The sequence below is a fragment of the Vicugna pacos genome, chromosome 1 (assembly GCF_048564905.1).
Source record: "Vicugna pacos chromosome 1, VicPac4, whole genome shotgun sequence".
Classification (NCBI taxonomy): domain Eukaryota; kingdom Metazoa; phylum Chordata; class Mammalia; order Artiodactyla; family Camelidae; genus Vicugna; species Vicugna pacos.
The window spans coordinates 799,674-813,921 of NC_132987.1; the positions used below are offsets into that span (position 1 = coordinate 799,674).

A 14,248-nucleotide genomic window follows, 5' to 3' on the forward strand; every position below is an offset into this window, starting at 1 on the left:
AGACAGGAGGGAAGAAAGGTGCTTCAGTTCCCTTTTGGGATGGTTCTGTATAGTCCCAGGTAGCTTTCCTGCTTTTATCTTGCTTTAGACAGAGGGCTGAGAGACAGCTTGCTATGAGGTAAGCTCAGTTGTGGACCAGCCATCTCCCTCAAGGGGAGGGGAAGGAGTGGGCGGGGAGGAACCTATCATCCTGCACGTGGTGTAAGACACCACGATGAGCCGCCGGGGACCTCTGCAGTCCGTCCATTGCTTCGGGCTGCACTGAGCGATTGGTAACGGTTGAGATTTTCACGTAGAGGTGCGTGTATGCTCGGTTCATTTAAACTAGTGGCTACCAGAGCATGTTGGAGAACACATTTGTTCTCACCTTCTAGCCAGTGACCCTCCCGGCAGGATTCTGTCCTGCTGTTCATTTCCACGTTATTTTCCAAGACTTCCGGAGGAAATGTAAGCAGCCTGATGCTCAAATGCTTTTCTGTGTGATTCCCCCCTTGTTCTTTGAAGGAACAATAAATTGCCTAGAGAAGAGTGGACCAAATTCCAGCCCTGCAATTCTTTAAAGCTCTGAGATTTGGTGTTAGAAAATAGAAGAAAATTCCAGAAACACCCTTAAGAAACATTATTTCTTTCAAATGTGATTTGGAGCAGCAAAGGACAATATATTTTATAGAACAATTTTTAAGACAACTGAATTGGCAGTAAGTTCACATAATGAAACTTCCAACAAGTCTTTATATTTCTCCTGGAAATTCCTTGGTTCTTGGTGTAAATTATTAATAATATCAGCTTTCTATTCTTTCTCTTCCTGTAGTTGTAGAGTTAACGTGAAAATAGCTTGTTGTGTCACTGAGAAAGCCTCCTGGTCAGCCTTCTAGTTAAACAGCTCGTGTGCGTTTCGGTGGCAGGTGTGCTAAATTGTAGTTTTCAGGCACTTGAGGGATGCCTATCACACCAGCACTGCGGAAGCCTATTTCTCACCCACGACCAGGTGAGACCCTCCTTTCCTCTGCTGCCTCACCCAGGACCCCACATTCTGGTTCTTTCTCATGACCCATTTTCATAAAGTTCACCCTGCACCAGCTGAGCAAGTCTTGGTTTCTCAAAGACCAGGATCTTAGTTCTAGGCTTTCTGTTAAAGGACAGTGTATAAAATCAGGCAAATTTATATGTCTTCTGAGGCCTCAGGATCTCTGCAATTAAAACAAGAACTTGAGTTACAATAATTTTCTTTTCCACTTCTGAATTTCTATAACTCCACACAATAGCTTTTTTATTAATTAGCTAAAATTTTTTCCAGAATATATTTTCCTAAGATTCACAAATATCTGTTAATTTATATTTAAAAATGCTATATTTAAGAAATGGAATAATTATTTACTTTTAAAAAGTAATTTAAGTCAAGAAATGTTTTATACTGAATGTTTACTATGAGTTCAAGTATGTAAGCTTCATTTTTGTGGTACTGTCAATAAACCACACAACGTGAGAGTTGTGGGTTGTTTTATCTGGGGCAAAATGAGAACCAGAGCCCAGGTGTCAGCATCTCAGAGAGCTCGGAGGAAGTGCTCTGAAGAGGAGGGGGAGCTCAGCATTATATGGGATTTCAGTGAAGGGGGATGTGCAGTCAAGTATACGTTAAGGCAGAGGCTGCTGCTAGTCGAGGAGCAGGTGTCTCTGTTAATGATTTTAGTGCTTTTCTAGATAGGAGGAGATGAAAGAATTTGGGCTCTTAAAATTTCCTGAAAATGTCTAACTATCTGAAGGCTTTTCTGCCCATTTTCCCAGAGCACAGAGCACCCCATTCCTGATCTCCACCCTGAAATACTTGCAGAGGGTGATGAAGGTCAGCAGCTGCAGTGGCTCATGACTTAATCAAATCAGAGGCAGATGACAAGTGCCAATTTTTAGTTGACAATATGTATATATTGTAGGAAAAAATGTTACTTTCCAACCCTAACCCTGTTTTACTTTCAGAGATCAACTGATAACTGTTAGATGACTTAAGTCAGACGAGGGGTGAAGGAGTCATCTCTTGAGCCGGCCAGTGCTCTGTGTCAGCCTCCTTGATAACATTCAATATTCTTTCTGTTCAAACAGCATGCATCAGATTTTATGAAGTTTGGAGCCTGTCCTGAGCACATGGGGTCTGGAGGTGGCCCTGTTCCTGTGGTCTTTGTTTATTCTGTGAATTATGGTGTGAATCTTTATGTGCCCAAGCTTCATCATAATTTCAAACTTTAAGAATTTAAATATGGGAGATGGATGCCAAGTTCTGGGAATAGATTTTCAGGATAACAGCCAGGATTGGTAAAAAGTAGGGAGAATGGATACAACCTTTAAAAAAGAAAGGTTATTTTACAATTTCTGGCAGGTAAATTAAAGTCCTTGTTGGGATTCTATCAGGAATGTTTAATTGGGAGACCTACCTCCCATTTTCATGAAATAAAATAATTTTATTTTTTGTTTTGTGCCTGCTGTCTAGCAAATAATTATCCCCTTTGCATATAGTTTTATCGTTTAATCTCTACAAAGATTCCCTGGAGAACACACGTGTCACAGGTGAGGGAGCCAAGATCATCCACGGTAGGTGGCAGGAAGGCAGATGGGCTGGAGGGCTTACCCTCCTTCAGGCTGAGACAGAGAAACCAAGGCTTACTGACAAGAGTGTTGCTGAAGTGGTTTATTTAATACTTTGCTTCCTTGATGAATTGGATCTCTTGAAATTGTTTATGACTGGCTTATCTTCCCCTCTCTTCTCTGCCTCAGGACTTCTCGTAAGTAGTATGAATTCAGCCTGAACTGATTCAGGAAAATCAGAAAATAAAAAAATTAGCCCACACAAAATGTCTGCTTGGCCCCCGTAATTCAGTACTTCCTAAAACTCTCAGAAACGCAGGGAAGGTGTGTTACCTCGGGGACTGAGTGCATTTGAAGTATGAGAAATATAAGTGTGATCTGCTAAAGGCACAGGCTCTATAGACAAAGATCCGGGTTTAGATCCTGGCTCCATCAAGTACAGGATACATGACCACCCAGAGCCTCAATTTCTTCATGTGTTAAATGGGCTGATGGAGCTCTCCTCCAAGCGGTCAGGTCAAAATGAGATGATCCGAGTGGCTCTCAGGCAGGATGTTTGGCAAAGTGCTAGCTGCTCTTGCTGCTTTATAATGTCTTCTTAGGTAATTCCGTTGTCCATTGGCTTGCGAATACCTACTCATTTGATTTAAGAAAAATAGCATGTCTTAAAAATTTTAAAAATAAGGAATGAAGATTTACTGATTAATACTGGGTGTATTTTTATAGGTCATTTAAAAAAAAACTAGGAGTTCTCTAAAGAGAATTTATTCAGTGTGCCTAGAATATGATTCAGTTAAAAATGATTTTCTTTTAAATACTTTTCAGAAATTTTCTGAGATATTTTTTCTTGAATAGTAGTTGAAGATTTCTGAGGAGGTTTTACATTCAGAAAAGTTTATTCTTGTAGCAATTGACACATTAAATAAATGATTCATAACCCTGGACAGCATAAAGCCCTGGCTTTTTTTTAATATATATAATTTTGCTGGTTAGTTCTATGACATTTTATTGGGTAGAAGTATCTCCCATTTCCATTTCACAGGCAGAGAAGATGAGTCATACAATACTCAGTATACAAGAGCAGCAGAGGCTGATTAATTTGGGCAGAAGAGTAAAAGGGTGTGGAGAAAAAAATCCTTGATTCTCAAACTGGACACATTCTGCGGTGTTGTGCAGCTGAAACGGTTTTGATTTTGCTTCTGGGTTATCCTAGGTTTCAGCGCATGTGCCTGGAAAGGTCTCTCGGGCAAAGATGGTTATTTAAGAAGGTTGTCATTGTATTTAAGAAGGTTGTCATTGTAAATGCTCTTAAGAAGATTAAACAGATTCCACAGCAAATAAATGAACATGTTTGGAAGGTTTTCCACTCTCAAGTAATTTCCAGAAAACAGACATGATTCACTTGCTAAACCAAACACACAGTTATAATAATGAGCCTGCCTCACATGACTGGACAGCACGGAGGGAGCCTCATCTATTGGCGGGGGTTATGCTGCAGGAACCGCAGCTGAAATTTTAATTAGAATTTATTTCCAGCGAGTGTTGCTTCCGCGTTTTTCTCCCCAAAACAAGGAATCGCCCTCCTTGCCTGGCCATTAGTCTGCAGAGCCCCGAGGCTAACACACTTCCCTGCGCATCAGGAGGCTGATGGAGCCAGTTTGCTTAGACACACTTAGCTACACTCGCAGTGGGGATTATCAGTCTCTTCTGTGTGTTGACCTCCACGTGCAGGGGAGAAAATCGACTTTTGCTGCCGATAAACGCTAATTGACTACCAGTTGTTTCAGAGGGACTGTGATGTTGAAAACTGGTGTCCCTTTCATTTTTATATGTTGGATGATGACAAATTGCGTGGCGACACCCCCATTGTAAGTACACCCACCAGGGAGGGGGGTGGAGTTTGGGTCTGTGTGTTTTAGTACTCAGATCCTGGCACTGGTCAGCTTTCAGTGTTCTCGCTGGGTTTGGGAGACTGTTTCTGGAGCGATTTCTTTGGCTTCCAATAAATTTGCACAGCCGTCTCCTTCAGTCGAGTTCTGATGAATTGAGTTGGGAGGGGCATGTGAAATTGGGGAGGGCAGAGAGGTGCGATGAAAACTAGCCACCATCTGGTTACCTCTCATTTTTTCTGGGCCAAAATACTTGTCTTCTTTTCTTTTCTCCTCCATCCATCCCTTCAGGTCAGGGAGTCGTCTTCAAGAATTTCGTCCTAAAATGAAAAGTAATGATGAAGGCAGTGTGTATCTGTGGTTGATTTCATTTGATTTGGGTTCATTGTTAAAGATTTTCTGGTGAGGTGTTTATGAGCTCTTAAAAGCTTGAAGAGCAGCAATACCAAGGAGAGAAAGTCAGAGAAACGTGTCAGTGGCCCCTGTGAGTTCTGGGGGACGAGGGAAGGAGGTGGGGCAGAGGCAGCACCGTGGCCTCCCCTGCAGCCCTGAGGGCAACGTGCGCATGTAATGCCAGCGTCTGTCACCATGTGTTCTAATAGGACTCCCAGTAAAGGAATGCGTGGAGATTTGGGGAGGCCTTACCTTTTACCCTCTTGTCAAACATCTTTAATGCTGACTGTATTTATTCACGATGACACAGAGATCACCTGCAGAGCTTGAGGGAGCAGTGCTTGCTTCCTGTCTTGCCCGCCCCAGGCTCACTCATCAGACTCCTGATTCTTGCAGGCACTGCAGTGTCCGTGGGGGGAGCTCTGCTCCTGGGGGTCTCTGCTCCTTTGGTGGGAGCTCTGCTCCTCGGGGAGCTGGGCACGGGAGAGGTCACATTGGAGCCAGTCGCACCAGCGCTGATCCCTCTCCACGTGTTGAGCCCTTTGTGTAAGTAGTAGAGGTGGGATCCGGAGTCTTCCTGTGTCTATGGAGTTCTCCAGCAAAGCCAACTTGGAGGAAAGAAAGAAAATGCCTATTTTTCCATGACTGTGTCCTAAGGGTTTAAAGTTCTCTGCGGAGCACATGTGAAATCTCATTCAGTAAATACTCTGGGTCTTGACTCTGACTTGTCATGAATTTGGCATTCTCATAATGTTATTTCTCTTAAAATATGTCTAAGCAATCATTTTTGTGTGATGGTTATGTGTGTGTAAGTGTCCTGAAGAAACTGTTGTGGATGGAAGATTGGGCATCAGTTGTACCAGAAAGGCTGGTGGCCCTGGGGGCTGCTTGAGCTCCGCATCATATGTTACCAGCAGTCTTTCATATTGCATCTTATTCCAGAGCTCACCAGGGCTCCCATCTCTCACTATGTGTCTTGAGAGAATATTTGTTCAGAGGGGAGGGGACAGGGTGCTTCCAAGTCTGGGTTTTCGGGTTCCCTGTCTAAAGGTGGAACTGGCACAAATCCTTTATTCATGGAGTAATGAAGCCCCCCAGTCTCGTGGCTAATTGGGCCTCCCTGTCCTTCTTCATGTGAGGAGCCAGAGGGCTTGGGTTAGGCCCCCAAACCTGTTTTTGGTGAGCTTTCAGCCCTATCACACAACCTGGGTTGTCCCGTTTCAGTCACATGACTTTGATTTTTGCAGGTTGATGTGACTCCTGGACAGTGCCTGGGACTTCCAGGTTTCCCCTACAGTAGGGGCACTGAAGAAAGTTCACCCCATAAGGTGTGTTTGGGGGCATCGAGGACAAGTAGGGACCCACAGACAGATGTCTGGATGGGTGACGATCAGGCCCGAATCTTGGAAGAACAGAGATTCCATTACTGTTTTAACAGTGAAATTGAGGGAGTAATTCTGGAAGGTCTGATGCAACTGAGATTAAAATTATTATATGGTTTTTATTGTTAGCAGTAGTGGTTTTTAACCCTTAGACCCAGTCCCCCCCATTTATAATAAATATTTTGTAACCTGTCGGAGCCAGCCGACAATCGATCAGGTCCAGAAACCTGTGCTGCAGGACTGAGAAAAGAAAGACAAGACTAAAAGGTGGGGTTGAGAGGGTCTCACTCTAGCCCGCAAGACGCTAGGTCAAGAGTGGACCTCGAGTTTATTTCAGGCGGTTCTTTTATATGATTTTAACCCATTAGTTCATACATTCCTGCACGTAGGCAGGGTTATTGTTTTAGGGTACGTTACAATGTATACTAAGATCATTAACTTAAAGACATCATTATTATTTACTGTTCCCAAAAAACCGGATCAACTGTTCCAAAAACCAGGATCATAAACCCAAAATCATAAACTTATGTATTGTTCCTCTAGGCTAACATTGTGACTTAAAAACTAGCATCGTGACTCGTGTATATTTAACTCAGGTAATTGTTCTTTAAGTAAAGATCACTAACTTGTGTGCCGATTGTATCTCTCTTTCCAAAAGTCTCTTGTGACTTAATGGCTCAGGATGTTCCTCAGGCACTTAGCGCACCTGGTGCATTCTTCAAAGGGGTGGCGGAACAGAGATTGTTCTGACTCAATTGACCTTTGAGCCGGGCGCCGCGCACTGTGGGAGTTTAGGCCCAACCTTTGTGCTCGGCAGCCTCAATCTCAGAGCCTGGCGCCCTGCACTTTGGGGTTTTACGCCCAGTTTCTGTGCTCGGCAGCCCTCCGTCACGAGTGGCTCCCCACAGTAACCTTTCTTTTCTGGTGCCCAGAAGTGAACGTCATAGAAAATGTAACCTAACTATAAATATGATAAACAAATAGACAGGTAGATGGAAAGATGTGGTACCTAAATTCTTATATTATGGGGTATTTTATATTCTATGCTAATTAGTAACCTCTCAGGACAAAAGGCACATACAAAGGGAGTCACTTCTAATAAACTATTTTTCCAAGACTTACCTAACTGGGAAACAAGTGTCTTCACAATGTTAGAGCACCTCCCAGGCCCCGGGGAAATCTCCTTGTCAGAGTTACACTTGCTGATGGTGTCCCGTGCCATGTGCAAGCAGATGCGGTTCGGAAGCTGCCCGGAGGCGGACTCCGGGGATTCCTTCTCCGTCGCAGCTGTGAGGGAGCCTTCTCTTTCCAGACCACAACCACAGAGGAGATTTTAAATCTCTGAAAACTGCCATACCAGCGTATATCACAACCCTCACAAGATATGTTGAATAAAGTAGAAAACTTTAAGTGACTCCTTTAGGATAGAACGAGGGTATAAAAGAAATAATGAATTAAAAATTCTAGTGCCCGAATAAGTGCTACATTACACTGGCTGCATTATAAGGTTAGACAACTTCATCACCAATTTACATACCACATCTTGTAGTTAGATTTTATTTATCTTTTTTTTCTAAAGGAAAAAATCATTTGTTGAGTTCTTGTGTCAGAGGTGACGAGCAGATAGCAAGTGTAAAACCGGGAATCGTGATGCTGGTCAGTCTAAGACCATCTCCGTCACTGCACAGATCATCTTTACTCATTTTACTGCACTTTTTGGAATCACCTTCTCACTTGGAAAAACCCCTGTGTCAGTTGGATTTGTTAGTAAAACAATTCTTTTTCTTACCTAGAACATCAGTGATGTTTTCAAGATGATAAAAAAAATTTATCCATGGCATTTAAACAGTTGCTTGTTCTTGTAATTCATGGATCACAGTCTCATATTTGTCACAATTGGAGAACTGTGTTTTCTGTGTGCAAATTCTCATTGCTTTGGTGACGCAGGGACATGTGTCCTTACTTGATGGAGTATGATTGTTGTTGTTTGCATTCTCTCCCTAAATCTGGAGTCCTGTGTTATGTTTCCTGTTAACTTAAAGAATAGGAATGTTGTTATTTGTCTAAATATCTAACCTCACACCAGTGATGCATATCAAATTGGTCCAAATAGGAATTCCAATATTAAATGAGACAGTAATTTCACAACCCACTTTCCCAAAAATTTGGATTCATGGTTCAATTATACCAGGGACATTACCTGTTTTAATTGAATCAATCATTGCTTTCTTCAATAAAATTTTCCATTCCATCTGCTCTTTTGGTTTACTGATCTTCAGTGTTTCATTTGCTTTCTTTCCCAAAAATATGTGATTTTGGCTTTTGTCATTGAAAATCCTTGCTGGTTTTGCTACCTCATGCTGGAGAGGAAGGCTTGTGACTGTTTTATAGTCACTGGTTTCATGGTTGTATGAGTGCTAATGCCACCTTGCAGGGGTGTGGAGACCTAATGAATTGTGTACATAAAAGGCTTAGTCTACACTGAGTGCAGGGTTAGTGTTCGCAGCCCATGTCATCAGTATCATAATTAATCCATTACAATCATCCTCTTTTAATCAGTGTTATCCTTCTAACGTCTCCAGGAGAGGAAATGTTTTAGTCTAAATGCAAATCTTTGCCTAACTTTCAGTCAATTCAAAACCTTTAAAGCTTTGCTGTCAATAGGACTGTGTGCCTGCTATCCCTACTTCTGCTCCTCCTGACCCAGGACGCGGTCCCCACGGCTGATGATCCACGAGACACTGGATTCTTGATCCCATGGCTCTGTGTGTTCTGAGACATCTGGAGACTTCAGCACTGTTTTAGGGGCATTGGGTCCCACCTCTTCATAGCATTGATGAGATGAGATCTGTGGGTCCACACTCATTCTTGAGTGTACGGTGCATTTTTTCTGGAACCAAAACTACCCCACCGTGGCAGCACTGCTTTGACCACATGCTGGGACAGTGTGTGCTTGTCAGTTCTTGGGTTTAAATTTTCTGTTCTAACTTCTAAAATGGGGTATAATGACAGATACAATCCATGTAAACAGAAGTTCTGTGGGGTTTTCAGCAACTTCTAAGAGCATAAATATTCCTGAAGCAACTAACCTTCCTCCCAAGAAGTGAGGAGCAAGCCGGCAAGTCCTGGGTGACTGTGGCGGCCAAGCTGTGCAGCCCAGGCTGCTCACTGAGGCGCAAGGAGAAAATCTTAAAAACCTACTTCCATGTTGTCTTTCACAGAATCTCAGAAATGAACGTTTTAATATCTAAAGAGGGGTGTTTTTTTAAATAAATTTCTTATTTTTTTCCTTTTTCAGTTTTAGTAGGTAGAATTAATACAGTTCAATTTCACATCCACATATTGCATGTAAATACATGTATAGAGTATACTGCATTTTTTAGTTTACATATATGTACTAATTACTGTTTCTAAGAACAGATTACAGCTTTAGATTTTTCAAATTACAGTTACCAGAGGAATAAGGACATCTACAAAAGAATAATAAACAGAATATGGTAATCCAATCACAAAGGACAGTCAGATGTGCTTACATATATTCAAGAAATCAAAATAAAATTTAGTTCATTTGTGGTCTTATTATTATTGCTATTAATTTTAGATTCCCTATAAATGAAGTCATGTGGCATTTTTCTTTCTCTTTCCACCCCACTTCACTTAGAATGACAGTCTTCAGGTCCATCCATGTTGCTGCAAATGGCATCTTTTATGGCTGAGTAGTATTCCATTGTATATATGTATCACCTCGTCTTTAGCCAGTCATGTGCTGATGGACATTTGTGTTGTTTCTATGTTCCTTGTTCTATGTCCCTTCTGGCAACAATTATGGATTTTAAATATTTTCGACCTTAAAATCCTTCCTGAAGGAGATGTGGTAACTGGAATCAAAAACAGTTACAGCACAGGATTTTGTGTGATGGGCACTGGGAGCTTGGTAGAAAGGTTGGCAGAAAGGATTTCAGATTCTGATCAAATGATTCCTCCTCTTGTAGCCCTGCTGACTGCCTCTCTCACAGCCTGCCCTACAAATCTGAACAGTCCCTTCTGTGAATCCTACTGTATTGTGCACAAATTTTCTCCAATTGGTGTCATCCAGCAGGGACCTTAATTGAGGCACCCAATCTCCTGTGTTGGTTTCTTCCATCAGCCCTTAACTTCCTTGGGAGCCAGGACTGTCTCATTTCCCCAAGGATCCCTAATGCCTAGTGAGATTCCTGATACAGCTGGGACTTAATGAGCACATGGGTCAAATGGAAAAACCTGATCAAAGAAAAGGCCCTCATATTTCAGACATGCCTACTTGAGTACATAGGGTAAACTGACATGTCTTCTTGGATTTGCTGTCAAATACTTCAACAAAGGACAAATAAAAGGACAAAGGTCTCAATAAAGGAAATATGGAAAAGTTTGTGAATTCCTTAATCTGGGTGTTGGGCTTACTGTACTATACTTACTGATGTATACTTAAGTTAGTTTATAATTTTACTGTCATTAGCGGAATACCAAGTATTGATACGTATAAATTGAAATCCTTAGAACTGACCAAACTTACCCCACACAAAATCCTTAATATCCTAGTAGTTTGTCTTACAGAAATCTTTTCCCACAAAGACAGGAAAAAAGGGAAAGGCAGATCCGTGCAGTATTTCCACGTTGTCAAAAGACCAAAGGCCGACACAAAAGAAGCGATTGTAAAAAAGATAAAGAGGCTGAAATCAATGTCCGGAAAACCTAGCTAAGAATCCTAAATGGCCCAACTTAACTAACCTCAGCCCTGCCGCATCAAGAATGGGGCAAATAGCACTTAGTGGATTTTTTTTAAATAAATAAACAATGATCCAGTTCCTACCACAGGCAATTATGATAAGACTGAGTATAAGTTCTAAAAACAAATAGTGTACAAATCATAATTTCTACTCGATTCAAACTGATTCTTCTATAAAATTTGAATCTTTTTATTTTTAATACAGATTTGTGGCATATGACCTAGTGATAAAATTTTCAACTGGCTTGTATTTAAAAAGTTCACCATAGTGAGAGTTTATTACATCAACTATTCCTTTTTGGGAAACCCATGTGCCTTGTCACTCTCTTTCATAAGATTTCCTGTGGAAAATTCAATCCTTCATTAGGAAAAGGCTGAGAAATATATCTCATGGAAAACCATCATAAACTGCAACACAAGAAAATGAAAATGACAGTGAGCAGCCCGTGAAGCCGGCAGACACACACAGAGCACGGCTGTGTTCCCGCCTCGACATTCTGTAACCAGCAGGGAAAATGTGCATTTCAAGAAATAGACATAAAATATTTTCAGGAACTTAGCACACAATTTCCCTTTCAGGGTTTAGTGGGCTTCCATTTAATTCTATGAGAATTGTTTAAAACAACAGAACAACAGCTGAGATAGGGTTTAAAGTAACTTTTATATCTTAGTGAAAATAAAGCCAACTGATAGTTATCATTTTTACTTTATTTGATCTCACTATCTTACTTTACCTCCCCAACCTGCTCCACAAAATGACGGTGAACATCCCTGCCTGGGTCAGAATTCTAAGTAGAATGTACCAATCACATGGAGGTGTGCTTTGTTGTTTTATTTTTCAAAACAAACAAGTTTCATTCATGTGATTTAATAATTGAGATCAGAAACAAAGTCTACTCAATAAATGGCAGCCAACACATTTCGTCATAGTTGCTCATCAGGTTTGGCCCCACGTTACACACTTTTACATGGAAATGTGCCATGTGCTGTCATGGGAAATGGTGAATGGGGATAGGGCCTCTGCTCTCACAGGGCACACAACCTGGTGGGAGAGGCAGTGTTCAATCATTGCCCTTTTTTTTAAATGTACTTACAAATTATGGGAAATGCTATTTAAAAAGCACAAAATGAGTCAATGAAAGTGAAAAATACAAGGACAATATTTAGGCTGAGGGAAGACAGGGAAACTCTTTGAAGAGCTGACACTCCACTGAGACCCAAAGGACAACTCTGGTGCTGCAGGTGAAGGGCAGGGACACACTGATAAAGGGCTGATATCCAGAATATACCAAAATTTCTTTAAACTCAACAAGAACGATAAATAATTTGATTAATAACTGAGCAAAATGCCTGAACACACACCTCATCAAAGAAGAAATCTAGATGCCAAAGAAGTCTATGGAAAGATGCTCCACAGCATGTGTCATAAAGGGGATGCCAACTGAAACAATGTGGTACCACTGCACACATGTCAGAACTGCCAAAACGCAGAACACTGACAGCACCAAATGCTGGTGAGGATGTGGAGCGTCAGGAATTCTCATGCATTGTTGATGGGAATGTAAAATGGCCCAGATACTTTGGAAGACAGTCTGGTAATTTTTTACAAAACTAAACGTACTCCTAACATATGATCCGGCAACTGTGTTCCTCGGTGTTTACTCGATGAAATGGAAACTTATGTCCACACACAAATCTGCATATAGATGTTAATAGCAGCTTTATTCATAATCACCAGAACTCAGAAGCAACTAAGCTCTTCTTCAGTAGGTGAATGGATAAACTGTGGTCCAGACAGAAAATGGACTATTATTTGGTGCTAAAATGAAATGAGTTATCAAGGCATGGAAAGACACGGAGGAACCTTAAGTGCATATTACTAAGTGAAAGAAGCCAATCTGGGAAGGTTCTGCAACTGTCTGATTCCAACTATATGGTGTTCTGGGAAAGGGAAAACCACAGAGACTAAAAGATCAATGGCTGTCAGAGGCTAGAGGGGAAGGAGCAATGAATGAGGTGCAGCACGGAGCATTTTAAGGTCACTAAGACAGACTACTCTGTATGATGCTGTGATGGTGGATACATGTCATTGTACATCTGTCCAAACCCACAGAGTGCACACCACCAAGTGTAAATCCTAGTGTCAATTATGGGCTCTGGGTGATGATGACGTGTCAGTGTTGGTTCACCCATTTTCACAAATGCACACTCAGGTGCAGGTGTCAATAGTGAGGAGGCTGTGGGGACAAACTGCAGTTCATACACCCAATCCAGCCCCAGTCACCGCTGTGAGTAAAGCTCTGTGGGTGTGTGGACTGTCTGGCTGCTCTGGCATCTGAACAGCAGAGCTGAGCAGCTGCACCAGAGATCAGGAGGTTTGCAGACCCTGAAATATTTACCCCCAAGCTCTTGACAGAAAAAGTCTGCTGTGCCCTGTTCTACACGAATCAATATTCACCCTGATGAGACAGGACAGCAGGGACCAAACCAGGCATGGTTAATGGGACTGATGCAATGTTTTAGTTCCAACACTTTGCTGAAGTCCTGCAGGTCCAGCGACAGACTGTAGCCAGGAAGCGTCTGCAGAAGGAGTCGGTAGCAGGCCTTCCCACCAGGCTCTGGGATGCCGGGGGCCGCGCGCTCACGGGGGCCACCCGCTTGAAGGAGGTGGACTTGCAGTGGAAGCCGATCAACTCATAGAGCTCGGAGAGGAGGCTGCACTGCTGAATTCTCTCCTCGGAACGCTGAAGCACAGGGAGAAAAGCAACAAGCATCTGAACGAAACATGTCAGTGAAAAAAGACCCGTAAAAAAGGTTTTCCCTTAAAACAGAGACCCGATGACACAGGAAGAGGAAGGCTGACTTCGTGCACTGATGGGACCGGATGCAGAAACGCAGGGAAGCAGTGCTGTGCAGACGCTCCAGACCCCCTCCGGGCCCCACCTCTCCGCGTTCCGCCTGTCCTTTTACTAGAAATGCCCCTATTCCCTGAAATAGAGGAATCTGCTACCTAAACATGGGACACAGAGAAGGGAAAGAGGAACAGGAAGGGAAAGTAAAGGAACAACAGTTCATCTAGTCCCTAGGGTTTGGGCGGGACTTTCACCAAACACACAACTTCTCAAAGCACAGAGCGCACAGTGAGAGGCTGACAGAGTGACTGTGACTTCTTCTCCTTAAGCACCAGCTACCTGCCAGCACACGCTGCGCCCGTTACTGAATCATTACAATCATCTCAGAAA

At 42.3% G+C, this 14,248-nt stretch overlaps 1 long non-coding RNA gene across 1 annotated transcript in view; it reads right to left on the bottom strand.

The window, feature by feature from the left end:
• Positions 1 to 12,990: 12,990 nt before the first annotated feature.
• LOC140699246 (uncharacterized) overlaps positions 12,991 to 14,248 on the bottom strand; it is a 60,524-nt gene continuing 59,266 nt past the window's right edge. The window contains exon 6 of the long non-coding RNA XR_012077280.1: positions 12,991 to 13,750. This is a non-coding gene — a long non-coding RNA (uncharacterized lncRNA). The remainder of the gene's footprint in view (positions 13,751 to 14,248) is intronic.